The sequence below is a fragment of the Vicia villosa genome, linkage group LG7 (genome assembly GCF_029867415.1).
Source record: "Vicia villosa cultivar HV-30 ecotype Madison, WI linkage group LG7, Vvil1.0, whole genome shotgun sequence".
Classification (NCBI taxonomy): domain Eukaryota; kingdom Viridiplantae; phylum Streptophyta; class Magnoliopsida; order Fabales; family Fabaceae; genus Vicia; species Vicia villosa.
In genome coordinates this window covers 126,019,251-126,034,717 of record NC_081186.1, presented here as the reverse complement: position 1 = coordinate 126,034,717, position 15,467 = coordinate 126,019,251, and the positions used below count along the sequence as shown (strand labels likewise).

General features: G+C 34.3%; 2 long non-coding RNA genes across 3 annotated transcripts; both read right to left on the bottom strand.

Annotated features, from left to right (window-relative positions):
• Positions 1 to 9,747: 9,747 nt before the first annotated feature.
• LOC131618507 (uncharacterized) lies at positions 9,748 to 11,485 on the bottom strand. The gene is made up of 3 exons (XR_009288874.1): positions 11,046 to 11,485; positions 10,813 to 10,891; positions 9,748 to 10,046 (listed from the first exon to the last, which is right to left on the bottom strand). It is a non-coding gene; the product is annotated as an uncharacterized LOC131618507 (long non-coding RNA).
• A 989-nt stretch (positions 11,486 to 12,474) lies between these two features.
• LOC131618506 (uncharacterized) lies at positions 12,475 to 14,797 on the bottom strand. 2 transcript variants are annotated; one of them, XR_009288872.1, is made up of 5 exons: positions 14,660 to 14,797; positions 14,339 to 14,497; positions 13,589 to 13,660; positions 13,284 to 13,361; positions 12,475 to 13,057 (listed from the first exon to the last, which is right to left on the bottom strand). It is a non-coding gene; the product is annotated as an uncharacterized LOC131618506 (long non-coding RNA). The 2 variants fall into 2 exon arrangements; XR_009288873.1 differs by having other exon boundaries at positions 13,284 to 13,611.
• Positions 14,798 to 15,467: the final 670 nt, after the last annotated feature.

Sequence of the window (15,467 nt, the reverse complement as noted above, 5' to 3'; positions counted from 1 at the left end):
TCTCAGTAGTGTCCTGATTCTGAGTCTTCATGAAGGATCTGAATTCTTCATGCGTATCCTCATGCTTGTCTAGACGAGTAGCCAAGTCAGCTTGATTATGTTGAAGAGCCTTCTTAGTGTTCATCAACACGGATGTAGAGGTCCAGCAGAAGAAGCATCAAAGCTATTATCCATGACACGAGGAATCTCAGCACTTGCTTCAACCATGAGAACATCATCTTGATTTTCCTTAGAATGAGATTTCTCAGCAGGATGATTCTCAGCATCTTGATTCTCAACATCAGCTTCTGATTCAGAAGCAACTTCAGCATACACAGGAGCAGGGATTTCAGAATCTGGATTTTTAAGAGCCAGAAGGATGTCAGCCAAATTCGGTGGAGGTGTTGGAGCAACCGGTTCTGATGGGTATTCAACAATTGGATATACCATATTTGGTGCATTAACAGAGGGATTCTCCATAAGCCAGTTGAATATAGAGTGAAAGTATCCAGTTAGAACGTTGTACTGAGGCTTCCACACAACCATAGCAAGAGGATGCACTTCTTCAAGCTCATCAGAATATTCCTTCTCTTCAAGAGATATCCAGTTTCCGATGGGAAAGAAGTAGATGTCTTCAAAATCCCTTAGAATTCAACAAGGACCAGGAGCTTCAGCTTCACAAGCCTTTTGAAGCTTCAGAAGATCAGAATTAAGCTCTCTTCTAAAAGCTCTGAAGAGACTCCAAGTAGCAACATAATCCGTCCTGGCATTATGTGAAACCTTCAATGCTTCTAATCCTGTCTGTACCTTAAGCTTCAAAAATTCAAAACTTACACCAACAAAAAGTTCAGGGTTGGGGGTTTTGAATTTGGTGGTTGAGGAATCTGGGTTCAAAATGAAGTAGGGTTCAGGTTCTCTATCAAGAGAAAGAAATGATTATGCTTCATCCTCAGAATCCAAGACAACAAAAGCGGGGTCAGAACGAGGTTTAGGAGTAAAGTTGCAGGCACGAAAGAGTCCTTGTAAAGAATCAGAATTTGGAGATTCTGATGCGGTGGTATTGTTGGGAACAGGGGAGGCAACAGGGGAATAGTTTGAGTGAGGAGGAGGTTGAGAAGTGGATATAGTGGTGTGAGGAGGAAAGAGGGTTTGAAGGGGTAAGATTTCTAGGATAGGTTCAGAAACAAGATTAGGCATAGTGCCTTGAGTCTTGGGTGAAGGAGGAGGGTAAGAACTTTGGTGGTTGGAGGTGATTTGGCTGGGGCTTTTTGTGGTTGTATTTCTGGTTGAGAGAGTGGGGGAACTTCTGTTGGTACAAATTTTGAACTTAAAATAGGTACAAAACCAGGTTCAGAAATAAACACACCTGAAGATTTCTTCTTGTGAGGCCTCTCAGATTCAGCTCCAACAGACTTTCGCTTCTTCTCATACACCATCTTCTTCTTTCCTTTTAACTCTTACTTCTTCCTTTCTTCTCAACTCATCCAAAGATGGAAGAGTTCGTCCACAAATCCAAGCAGGATCAACAGTTGTTTGTGTTCTAACACATGATTTCAGAATGTATGGAAATACTTTTGGAGAAGTGGTTACCTTCTCAATCAACTGCATTCATTTTAGAGAATTATTATTCAATATACTTCCATGAGTAGCAGACAGATTGTGAGAAGATCCCGCTGCTCTCAGGGTCTCTAACAAACCACTTTCTGTCAGAATATTTGAAATCATTCTTCCAAAAGGAATATCATTCTTCTTAAACGGATACTTCTTGCGTTCTTCTTCCCTTGATTCTTCAACATTTGTCTTCAGATGCTGAAACAGAATGTGAGAAAGATCTACTCTCATGCCTTTTCCAATGCTGAACAAAACATACTTCTGATCTTGATTGACGTAGGTAGCAGAGCTTGAAGGTCTTCTGTGATAGAGAGATCCCATAATGATCTTAGCCCATACTTTGTAGGAAGGCTTCAAGTCAGTAGTGTATAGAGAGGAAACTCCAGAAGAAAACAATTCACGGTCAACCTTATCCCAATCAGTTCTTCCATGAAGAGCTCAAGTGATTCCTCCTATACCATCAAGACTGTATAGTTTCTTTAACAGTTTTTCAGTTACAACAACCTAATGCCCTAACACAAAGGAAACGATAGCAGTTGAAGTAATAGTGGCATGGGTCCAGAATTCCTTAATCAAGTTTGGATAAACTGGTCCAACCAAACGTTCAAAGTAGTTTGTCCATCCTTGTACTAACATTACAGTTTTGATTCTCAAATCATGAGCCATGAGATTTTCAAAATCCATCATAGTTCCACAGAGAACCTCCAGTTCATCGTACGGAATCAAACAAGACTTCAAAGGAGAGCTTGGATATTTCTTTTGTTGAACTTGTTTTGCAGACGAGATCTTGCGTTGAACATTTGATGAAGAAGCCATGGATTCTTACTGAGATTACTGGGTTTAGTAAATAGGTTTTATGAATGCAAGAGAGACAAGGAAGAAACAAATGTACGAGAGATAACAAAGGTGAGAGAAAAGAGATGAAATGTATATAAGACGCGTTTATATAGGCACGGATGTGAAATAATATGCAATATGACTCTGAATGAAGGAGATTACAGAGTTTGAATAAATTTGCATTAAATGTTGAGTGATGTTAGGGTAGATTGTGATATTTGAAATGATTTGCACAGTTACCTAGGGCGGCGTCTCATCAACTGCACGCATGCTTGTCCAAATAGAATGAACACATGTTCATCATCTGGAATAGCTGGTGACAGCTGTTTTGCTTTAAAAGAGATTATGAATCAACTTAGACATATGAAACGTTAGTAATAAAATAATCAGAATATCTAATTGATCAACATTTTCAGAACTTCTTATAAGAAAATAAATGATCATTTCAAATCTAATTCATATATCAGAACTTCTCATCTTTTCATTCTGGGCATAAATCCATACTGATATTCTTCAGAATGAACTTAAACCTATCTTCAGCAAGGGGTTTTGTGAAGATATCAGCCCATTGATGGTCTGTATCAACAAAGTTTAAAGATAGAACACCCTTCTGAACATAGTCCCTAATGAAATGATGTATAATCTCAATATGTTTAGCTTTGGAATGTAAGATTGGATTCTTAGATAAACAAATAGCAGAAGTATTATCACAGAAGATAGGAATCTTACTCTCATATATCTGATAATCTTCTAGCTGACTCTTCATCCAGAGCATCTGTGTACTACACCCAGCAGTAGCAACATATTCCGCTTCTGTTGTAGATAGAGCAATTGTAGCTTGCTTGTTGTACCAGGAGATCATATGACTTCCAAGAAACTGACAACTTCCATAAGTACTTTTTCTTTCAACTCTATCTCCAGCGTAATCAGCATCACAATATCCTACTAAGTTGTATTCTTCAAATCTTCTGTAGACTAAACAAACATTAGTAGTACCTTTCAGATACCTCAGAATTATCTTAACAGCAGTTAAGTGAGATTCTCTAGGATCTGATTGGAATCTTGCACACAGACAAACACTGAATAAAATATCAGGTCTAGAAGCAGTAAGATATAAAAGAGATCCAATCATACCTCTGTAGAGCTTCTGATCTACCTTCTTAGTTACCTCATCCTTACCTAATATACACGTTGGATGCATAGGAGTCTTTGCTTCTTTGCTTTTTGAAAGATTAAACTTCTTCAGAAGTTCTTTCACATACTTGGTCTAATGAACATAAGTTCCTTCAGAAGTTTGATAGATTTGAATCCCAAGGAAATACTTGAGTTCTCCCATGAGGCTCATTTCAAATTCTACCTGCATAGAGTTAGCAAACTCCTTTCCAAGTGTAGCATTAGATGTTCCAAAGATAATATCATCAACATATATTTGAAAAATTAAAATATCCTTTTTAAAGGTTTTACAGAAGATAGTTTTGTCCACTTTTCCTCTAGTGAAACCATTATCCAGAAGGAAAGAACTTAATCTTTCGTACCAAGCTCTAGGAGTTTGCTTCAATCCGTATAATGACTTCTTTAGTTTAAAAACATGTTCTAGAGACTTAGAGTCTTTAAAACCAGGAGGTTGATGGACATATACTTTTTCATCTATATAACTATTTAAAAAGGCACTCTTAACATCCATCTGATATAGAATGATGTTGTTCTGAGTGGAAAAAGAAATTAATAAGCGAATAGATTCTAACCTGGCCACTGGTACAAAGGTTTCAGTATAGTCAATACCTTTTTGCTGACTATAGCCCTGAGCAACCAGTCTGGCTTTGTTTCTTACAACATCTCCTTTTTCGATTAGCTTGTTTCTGAAGACCCACTTAGTTCTAATGATGTTAAATCCTTTTGGTTTTGGAACCAGATCCCAGACATCATTCTTTTTAAACAGATTTAGTTCTTCTTGCATGGCAATTATCCAGTCAACATCCTCCAGAGCTTGATCAATAGAAGTTGGCTCGATCAGAGATACTAGACCAAATTGACATTCTGCATTGCTATTCAGGAATGATCTTGTTCTGATGGGATCATCTTTCTTCCCAATGATAACATCTTCTGAGTGAGCAGAGTTGAGTCTAGAAGATCTTCTGATAGTTGGCTCTGAAGGATAGAAAAACACTTAGAAAGGGGGGGTTTGAATAAGTGTAGTCTAAAAACTTGAACGATAAAAACAATTTGCATAGTTATTTTTATCCTGGTTCGTTGTTAACTAAACTAAACTACCCTAATCGCAACAGATTACAATGGTTTTCCACTTAGCCCACGACTAAGTCTTCTAGAGTATCCTGATCATAACCTGATCACTCTAGGAACAAATGCTTAGACACAAGCTAAGACTTTCTTAGAGTATCCTGACCACCACGTGATCACTCTAATTACAACTGCTTAGACACAAGCTAAGACTTCCTAGAGTATCCTGATCAACACTTGATCACTCTAGTTACTTACAAATTAATGTAATCAATTCTAAGAGTATTACAAATGCTTCTGAAAAGCTATAATCACAACAGTGATATTTCTCTTAACGTTTAAGCTTAATCTCACTAATATATTACAACAGCAATGTAGTGAGCTTTGATGAAGATGAAGTTTCTGAGCTTTGAGTTGAACAGCGTTTCAGCAAGTTTTTCAGAATAAGTTCGTTCAGGATTTGTTAACCTTGCTTCTCATCAGAACTTCATATTTATAGGCACTTGAGAAGATGACTGTTGGGAGCATTTAATGCTTTGCGTATTCCGTACAACATTGCATTTAATGTTTCACGCTTTTGTCAACTACCTCAAGCCTTGTTCACGCTGTGTCTACTGACGTTGCCTTTAATAGCTTCCAACGTTCCTTTTGTCAGTCAGCGTAGCCTGCCACCTGTACTTTCTTCTGATCTGATGTTTGTGTATACAACTTTTGAATATCATCAGAGTCAAACAGCTTGGTGCATAGCATCTTCTTGTCTTCTGACCTTGAAGTGCTTCTGAGCGTGATACCATGAGAACTTCAGTGCTTCTGCTTCTGATCTCAAGTTCTTCTGATGCTTTCATAGACCCATGTTCTGATTCTGCCTTGACCATCTTCTGATGTCTTGCCAGACCATGTTCTGATGTTGCATGCTGAACCTTCTGAGACAAAGCTTCTGAGCGCTGATTTGTGCATACTCTTTATATATTTCCTGAAAGGGAAATTGCAATGTATTAGAGTACCACATTATCTCACACAAAATTCATATCCTTGTTATCATCAAAACTAAGAATATTGATCAGAACAAATCTTGTTCTAACAGGCTCTTCAGAAATTCTGAGATTCTCTAATGAAGCAGCAACTTGATCTTCTGAAACTTTGCTTATGGGTTCTTCATGATCTGAGTTAAAGATTTCTATATCTGCAAAATTCTCAAACTGCTTTGGCATTTCAAGACCAAGCTTATCATTAAATCTGATATTGATTGATTCTTCAAAAACCAATGTTTCAGTATTGTATACTCTATAGCCTTTTGAGCGTTCAGAATATAACATACGCATCCAAATAGATGGAAATATGAAATGTTGGGCTTTCTGTTCTTTCACAATTCATAAGAAGTCTTATTGAGAATAGGACTGATAGAGATTCTATTCTGAATATAACATACAATGTTAATTGCTTCTGCCCATAAATGCTTAGCCATATTTGTTTCATTGATCATGGTTCTGGCCATTTCTTGTAGAGTCCTATTCTTTCGTTCTACAACTCCATTTTGCTATGCAGTTCTAGGACAAGAGAAATCATGGGAAATACCATTTTCTTTGAAATAAATTTCAAAGAATCTGTTCTCAAATTCACCACCATGATCACTTTTGAGCTTTATGATTTTACACTCTTTCTCAGATTGGATCTGAGTGCAGAAATCAAAGAACACTGTATGATACTCATCCTTGTGTTTCAAGAACTTTACCCACGTCCATCGGCTATAGTCGTCTACAATGACTAATCCATATTTCTTCCCTCTGATTGATGCAGTTTTGACTGGTCCAAAAAGATCAATGTGCAGAAGTTCTAGCGGCCTAGAGGAAGAGACAACATTCTTAGACTTGAATGTAGGTTTTGAGAACTTCCCTTTCTGACATGCTTCACAAAGAGCTTCTAATTTATATTTCTGATTAGGGAGACCTCTGACCAAATTAAGTTTGTTAATCTGAGAAATCTTTCTCAAACTAGCATGACCTAATCTTCTGTGCCAAACCCACTGCTCTTCGCTAACATACATAAGGCAAGTAACCTTCTGATTCTTAAAATCTTGAAGACCAATCTTATAAATGTTATTCTTTCTCTTGCCTGTAAATAGGATTGATCCATCCTTCTAAGTAATAGATTTACAAGACTTTTGATTAAAGATTATGTCATAACCATTGTCACTTAATTGACTTATGGACAATAAGTTATGAGCTAATCTATCTACTAGCAGAACATTAGTTATAGAGGGAGAGTTACCGGTACTTATGGTTCCAGAGCCAATGATTTTGCCCTTTTGATTCCCTCCAAACTTAACTTCTCCAGCAGATTTAAGCACCAGGTTTTGGAACATAGACCTTTTTCCCGTCATGTGCCGCGAGCACCCAGAGTCCAGGTACCATGACATGTTTTCCTTTTTCTTCTTTGCTGCCAAGGATACATGCAACAGGAATTATCTTTTCCTTAGGTACCCACATTTTCTTGGGTCCTTTTGGGTTAGTTCTCCTCAAGTTCTGATTGAACTTGGGTTTAGCATTATAATTAATAGGAGGAACAACATGATATTCCCTATTCTGAGTCACATGATATTTTATATTATGTGTCACATGCTTCTTGGTGTGTGTTATGTGGAAACTCTTAGCATGTGATGTGAGCCTAATATCATGGGAGTGGACATACTTGAATTGATCATACAAAGGTTTGTATGTGATTTTCATCTCATCAACATATTCAAGTTTGTACGGGGTTTCACCCTCATATCCTATACCAACTCTTTTGTTTCCACTGACTGCATATATCATAGAGGCTAACTGACTTCTGCCAATACCTCTAGATAAAAACTTTCTAAAACTCAAGTCATATTCCTTGAGAATATTGTTCAAGCTTGGAATAGACTTTTCTGAACTAGAAGATGATTCAACATCTTTGGATATTTTAAAAACTTTTTCCTTAAGTTCAGAATTTTCTGCTTCAAGCTTGTTAGTTTCATATTCAAATAGCATCTTCAGCTTTTTGTATTTGATACTAAGTTGAGCCTTGAGTTCCAGAAGTTCAGTTAGACTAGAAACTAACTCTTCTCTAGATAGTTCAGAAAACACCTCTTCAGAATCTGAGTCTGATGTAGATTCTGATTCATCAACGGTGGCCATCAATGCAATGTTAGCCTGCTCATCTTCAGAGTCTGATTCTTGGTTAGAAGAATCTGATTCATCCCAAGTAGCCATCAAGCTTTTCTTCTTTTCGAACTTCTTCTTGGGCTTTTCCCTCTGAAGCTTTGGCACTCGTTCTTATAATGTCATGGCTCTTTACATTCAAAGCAGGTCACCTTCTTCTTGTCAGATCTTCTGTGTCCAGAAGATTCTCCTCTTTCAGGCCTTTTAGAACTTCTAAAGTTCTTGACCTTCCTTTGTTTACTCTTCCAGAGTTGATTTACTCTTCTAGAGATCATGGACAGTTCATCATCATCTTCTTCTTCTTCTTCTTCTTCTTCTTCTGATTCTGACTCTTCATAATCTTCTTCTCCAGCCTGAAAAGCATTAGTGCATTTTTTTTATTTGATTTTAAAGCAATTGACTTACCTTTCTTCTGAGGTTCATTAGCATCCAGATCTATTTCATGACTCCTCAGAGCACTGATCAACTCTTCAAGAGAGACTTCATTTAGATTCTTAGCAATCTTGAATGCAGTCACCATTGGGCCCCATCTTCTGGGCAAGCTTCCGATGATTTTCTTGACATGATCAGCTTTTGTATATCCCTTGTCAAGCACTCTTAATCCATCAGTCAGAGTCTGGAATCTTGAGAACATTGCTTCAATGTTTTCATCTTCCTCCATCTTGAAAGCTTCATACTTCTGGATTAAAGCAAGATCTTTTGTCTCCTTGACTTGGGCATTCCCTTCATGAGTCATCTTCAATGATTCATAGATTTCATGGGCAGTTTCCCTGTTTGACAGCTTCTCATATTAAGCATGAGAAATAGCATCCAGCAGATCAGTCCTTGACTTGTGATGATTTTTTAATTATTTCTTTTGATCATCACTCATTTTTTGCCTAGACATCTTTGCTCCACTAGCATTTACAGGATGTTTGTAACCATCCACAAGTAGATCTCATAAGTCACCATCTAGACCAAGAAAGTAACTTTCGAGTCTATCTTTTCAGTATTCAAAGTTTCAACTATCAAACACTGGTGGTCTAGTGTAGCCATTGTTTCCATTTCCATTGTATTGTTCAGTAGGAACAGGTGTAGCTGTTGATGGATCAACCATATTGACTTAGTGTTTTTCTCCCTGAATATTTTTCTAACATGGTTAAGTGCTTGCACCTAGAACATCCGCTCTGATGCCAATTGAAGGATAGAAAAACACTTAGAAAGGGGGGGTTTGAATAAGTGTGAATTGAAAAACTCTTAAGATAAAAACAATGAACACGATTATTTTTATCCTGGTTCGTTGTTAACGAAACTACTCCAGTCCACCCCCTTAGAGTGATTTACCTCAACTGAGGATTTAATCCACTAATCAATCTGATTACAATGGTTATCCACTTAGAACACCTTTAAGTCTTCTAGAGTATACTGATCACAAGTTGATCACTTTAGGAATACACCTCTTAAATAACCTCTAAGTCTTCTAGAGTCTACTGATCAACCGATCACTCTAGGAACTTTAACAAATGTAAAATAAATGTTTACAAGAGTATTAAAATGCTTCTTAACAAGCTATAATCACAATAGTGATATTTCTCTTAAGTTCTAAGCTAAACACTCACTAAATATTACAAGAGTTGTGAGGTTAAAGATGAAGTTCGTGAACTTTCAATTTGACAGCGTTTTGGTATTTTGCATAAGTGTTATTTTTTTTAGCTTCACATCAGAACTTCTATATATAGGCGTTTGAGAAGATGACTGTTTAGAGCATTTAATGCTTTGCGTGAATAGTACAACACTGCATTAAATGTTTCACACTTTTGTCAACTACCTCGAGTCATGCTTTTGCTGCTTTTATTGACTTTGCCTTTTGTAGCTTCTAACGTTCCTTTTGTCAGCCAGAGATTAGACTTAATAGCCTGTCATCTTGTACTTGCTTCTGAACTCAGATTTGTAGATACAATGTTTGAATTATCAGAGTCAAAACAGCTTGGTGCAGAGCATCTTCTTATCTTCTGACTTTGAAGAGCATGAGCGTGATACCATTTAGAACTTCAGTGCTTCTGCTTTTGACTTCATGTTCTTCTGATGCTTCATAGTCCATGTTCTGATTCTGCTTGACCATTTTATGATGTCTTGCCAGAGCATGTTCTGATGTAGTCATCCAGAATCTTTGAGTCATAGCTTCTGAGCGCTGATTTGTGCATACTCTTTATATATTTCCTGAAATGGAAAATGCAAAGGATTAGAGTACCACGTTGTCTTATACAAAATTCATATATAATGTTATCATCAAAACATAAAATATTGATCAGAACAAATCTTGTTCTAACAGAAAGTAGCATGGCTTATTGGTTCATAAAGTGTGTATGGACGGACATATAAAGTTTGGTTTGGGTCTCCCCCTAAGCATAAATTTCAATTATTACCCTGAGATAATTTTCAAAGATGGCCGGAAAACTCTATCGAAACGGTCGATAACGGTATCATAACTATGAATATTATGGATAACATTTGGTGGACTCCAAAACAACACCCAAAGTTTCAGTCAGGATAAAAAACATAGAATCTAGAATAGCTGTAACAATAACCAGAATGATCAAAACAATAAAGCGCCACAGAAAATAAGCAATAATGGATTTGAGACGAAAATGAACAACACGAATAACAAAAAATTGGAGTTGGTCAATATACTGGCAAATGTGAAGGAAACTTGCTTACATAAAAAAAGGAGATCAACCAAAACAAAGTATCAGTTAGGTTAGGCTACCAAACAATCAAAGCAACAATTGTAATAGAAATCAACCACAATAAAATATCGGTTAGATTAGGAAACAAAGCAATCAAATCAACAATTGTGATAGAGAGCAACCACAACAAAGTAACGATTAGAATTCAAAACAATGAAAGCAACGATTGCAACAGAGATCAGAGCTTGACAAATAACAACACAAACCCTAGAAATAGTGAGAATAAATTATCACTCTACCTGGTAATATGAAGAGGAGTAAGATGCTATGAAGAAAAATATAACCAGCAACACACACGTCAAAAGCAACCAAAAGAACCTGAATTTAAAAGAAAGTATCCAAGATGAACATCAATCAGAGCAATTAAAGATGCGAAGAATGATTAAAGATTAAAGATGCAAAGAAGGATTGGAGATTAAAATGCGAAGAATGATTCAGAATGATTTGAAATACCATGGTAGAAATTATTTACCTGAGAACGACGATGGCTATGGAATCGAAAAAACCAGATAGCATGAAACGTTGGGAAGCAAGAAACAATGGTGCTGAATATAAGAGTATAGCTATGGATTCTTTATTCTATGAAGTTTGTTACAAATGGATTGCAAGTTTTTGCAACGACTAAGTGAGGGACCCCGATTCCCTGTAATGCATTCACGCATTCACTCTTAGGTAGCCGTCTGATCAAGATCTGGCGGTTCTAATTTAAAACAGATACTAGTGTTTTTACCCGTGCGATGCACAAGATACAATTTTTTATACTAAAAAACATATTTTATAACTGTTTACAGTTTCCTAACAAAAATCATGTCAAATAAAATTCTACTTTTCATAAAACATATTTCTTTTACACTATATATTAAGTATTAAATATTTTTTCTTAACAATACTCTTACATATTGGTGATCTCCCAGTACAGTTTACAAATAAAAATCATGTTGAAGAAAATCTCACTTTTCATAAAATATATTTCTCTTACACTATGGTGTGTTAGAATATCAAGAAAGTATTAAATATTTTTTCCCATTACAATTTTTTTTGAAAAAGCCAAAAAGAAGACATTAAATTAAGAGCACAAAATATGCTAAAATAAGTACACATGAATCTAAATACACCAAAACACTACATACAGAACTAAAAAACTAATTCAATACACCCAAATCATCAAGAAAAGCTGCTGCAGAAAATTGCTCAACCAGAACAGAACAACACATTACACAGATTAGTAACAGGCATCCAAATATTACGACTAAGACACATCTGAGATGATTTCCCAGTACAATTGAATACAATAATATATAAAAAGGAGATATTAAATCAAAATGAGAATTACATGACACATGCATTGTTGTTAAATTTGTTTCTAAAATGAAATATGTCTCTTGTACATAAAAAGTGAACATATGCATTGTCTTATGTACAACTTGAATTTTTAGAAAAGTGAATGTATGAATTCAAATCTGTCAACAATAAATAGTGTTGTAAAAACATTCAAACTATGAAAAGTTGAGAACAAAAGCAAGAATTAACTTTTACTCTTAAGTTCTAACCTTTCACTGTGAACAAAAGCAACTATTTGATGATTTTCATTCACCATATTATTAGGGTGTTCACCACTTTTGCTTCCTATATAAACTAGGGGTGTGCAAAATATCCAGTTTTGATGTCCAAATCCATAACCAAACCCAGACCACTTTTAAATATCCGGATATAATTGAATGGTTATTAACCGGTTTAGTTATTAATGGTTTGTTTATTCATTCATATAATCCGAATATAATTAAATGGTTATTAACCGGTTAAATTATTTTGGATTCGGTTATAATCCGGTTATTATCCAAATCCAAATATTTTAATTCTCAAAATATTAATTTTTTTTGAAACAAAATATTTTCGGAAAAAATAATTTTCAAAACTGGATTTTTTAAAAAACCGGTTATATAATCATAACCAATTTTATAACCAGTTTTGATTAAAATATGGATATGGTTATAAATCCAAATCGTTTAAATGGTTTTAAAATGGTTATGGTTTAGTTTTTGAAAATAACCAACCATGCACACCCCTAATATAAACTACATAAACCTGAAATTCATTCAATATTCCAAAATGTGATTCACATACTCAACCAAGAAATAACCATAACATAATTAAAATAAATAAGTTAACCTTGACTCCACTTCAAAATGCAGTCATGACTTAAATTCATATTCCATAAGTCATTTCCAGTATGTGTGATTATGTATATTACATAGAAAAAACATATTGAAATGACACCACTTGTCAAATCTCTCATCTAGCGATGCGTGTGAAGTGAAGACAAATTGATATACTTGAAAAAACATTGGAAATAGCTTACTAATGATGCATGTGAAGTGAAGCCAAAATGACTAAAAACGCATAGCCACATACCTTGTAGTATGATGATAAAAGAGAGGTGGTGTAAGAGTTCCTGGATCTACCATTGGATTAACAAAATAATCCCTGAAATTTATATCAAAACATGCCTTATAGCGATATAATGCATCGGAACTTAAATAAAGCAATATAGCTTCACAATATGTTATTTAGTAGAAAATGATCAAAAGCAGCACTATAGTACTGTTGTTGAGTCGCAAAAATTAAACAAACCGCTATTACAACAATCAAGATTATATAATTAATCGAATATGGAAATAACATAATCGAAATCTAGAAGAGCATTAACAACCCTTTGGACAACCTCATTTGTCACCCTTGGGGAGGACTTCTTTAAAGCCAAAGCGAAAGCATTAGAAGAAAAGTAAGCCTGCAAAATAACATGCGTTAAGAAGCTGGAAAATATAAAGTATGAAATTACAAATTGACTCTGCCAAAGAAATTACAACGCCGCAGTTGGAGGAAAATGGACACAGACGAACAACTGAAGAAGAAACAGAACACCTTTACACAATTAAATATGGCCACCAGAAACAGACTAATAGTAGTTCCTCTCACAAGAAGAAACCATAAGCAAGAGAAGACTGAAAAATGAACCTCCTGAATATCAATGCCAAGTCCTGAAGAAGCATGTCAACCATATGAGTTGCTATTGTCCTTCATAAATGCCTATGAAAAACAATCTGAGCATTAAAAATACATTAATTTATTCATGTTTCAACAGTGAAAATAAATTTTCAAATTTCAATTAACTTGACTTAAAGAAGTTGATTGATCATCTTCAAACAATTCTTAGGATTTTTCACATAATTGCATGTTTAAGAAGGACTGCCAAAAATATATTCTGAGAGACTATTAAGATTATCCTCTTTCATTTTAAGTAATTATTTCCTAGAACCTTGCTTTGAATCTCATGTTTGGTTAAAATAAAAAATCACCACATATATATGGAAGATATAAATAAAAAATCCTTGAAAAGGAAAAAGATGACACATTTAAAAAAGAAACCATTATATAATACCTTATTCCATATATATAAGAAAAATATGGAAACTTCATATGTGGTATTTGGCACAAGATTTTTTTATAATCTTATCAAAGTTATCTGATCAAGATTCAAGAAATGCATAAATTGAGTTATACACATCAAACAAAGCCGGTATGAAAAAGTCCAAGAAATAGAAAAATACTTGAAGTTCCTGTCACAGAAAGGTTAACTTGAAAATTGAAAAAGATAAATATAAATACTAAAACAAACCCACATCAAATATTAGCAGCTCCACCAGACATATAAAATTTCTTATTTTAAACTTGAAATTAAAATAAATCAAAACCGATTTAACTTACCTTATACCATAGTTGTGGATCTGGATTTTTCACCGCTTGCAAAGCTTCCATTCTTGTCATACAATCTTTAAGTGACTCCGCTCTAAAGTGGGGTCTATTCATTCCCGTGAACACTAAAAACCGCTTATCATCTGATTTACTCTCACAAATCGTTGAATCCTAATGCATAAAAAATCACAAATTATAAAAATCAAATTCAAGATTTAGATAATTGTGAATACTAATTCAAACAAAATTGAATTCTCTGGAACACTAAATAAATAATTTGGAAACAATAAAGAATAAAGAAGGTGGAAAAGGGAGAAAAGGAAAGAATTTTACCGAAATGAAGATGGGTCTATGAAAAGAATTTAATCGGTTCTATTGTATTGAGAAATCGATATTGGAAGTGAAACGGCTAGAAACTTAGGTCTCGTTTCTGTAGTCTTCTTCAAATGTTCGCTTATGCATGTACTAATCTCAAAAATTGAATATGAATCGATATTGCATTTATTTGTTTCCAAGGCCCAAATGTATAATATACAAAATAACTTTATGTTCGGTTATTAGAAAAAAAATTTAAACTGAATAATCATTGCTTTGGTTGTTTCCAAGACCCAAAAGTTTAATAAACACAATTAAATGATAATAAATATAAACAATACAAAATAGTAGTTAGATATTAATGAAGTAATTAGTTAAATACTAAAAAAATACATTAAAATAATTATAGAAATATTTTTATTCTATTAATAGTCTTTTTTAAAAAACCTTCTAAATGATTGACAAATGGCAAATTTGTCAAAGAACTTCTTTTGCTTTATTATATTCTATGATCATTTTTGAAAAATATTTTTATGGACTTGTTTTACCCAATATTAGGAGATTGGTGAATTAAATAACGACTTAAACAATCTGAAAATAATAGTATAAATATTATTTTTAATATTTGTTAACTATAGAATAGTTAAATAAACACTTGAATGATTATTTCAAAATGACATTGAAAGTTGGAAAGTTTTTGTTTTCCCACGAAGTTTGAGAAGTTAAATAGACACTTGAATGATTATTCAGTTTTTTGAATTAATTTAAAACAAATAGATATAACAATTAAATAAAATAAATAGAATAATATTAATTAAAACTTTCT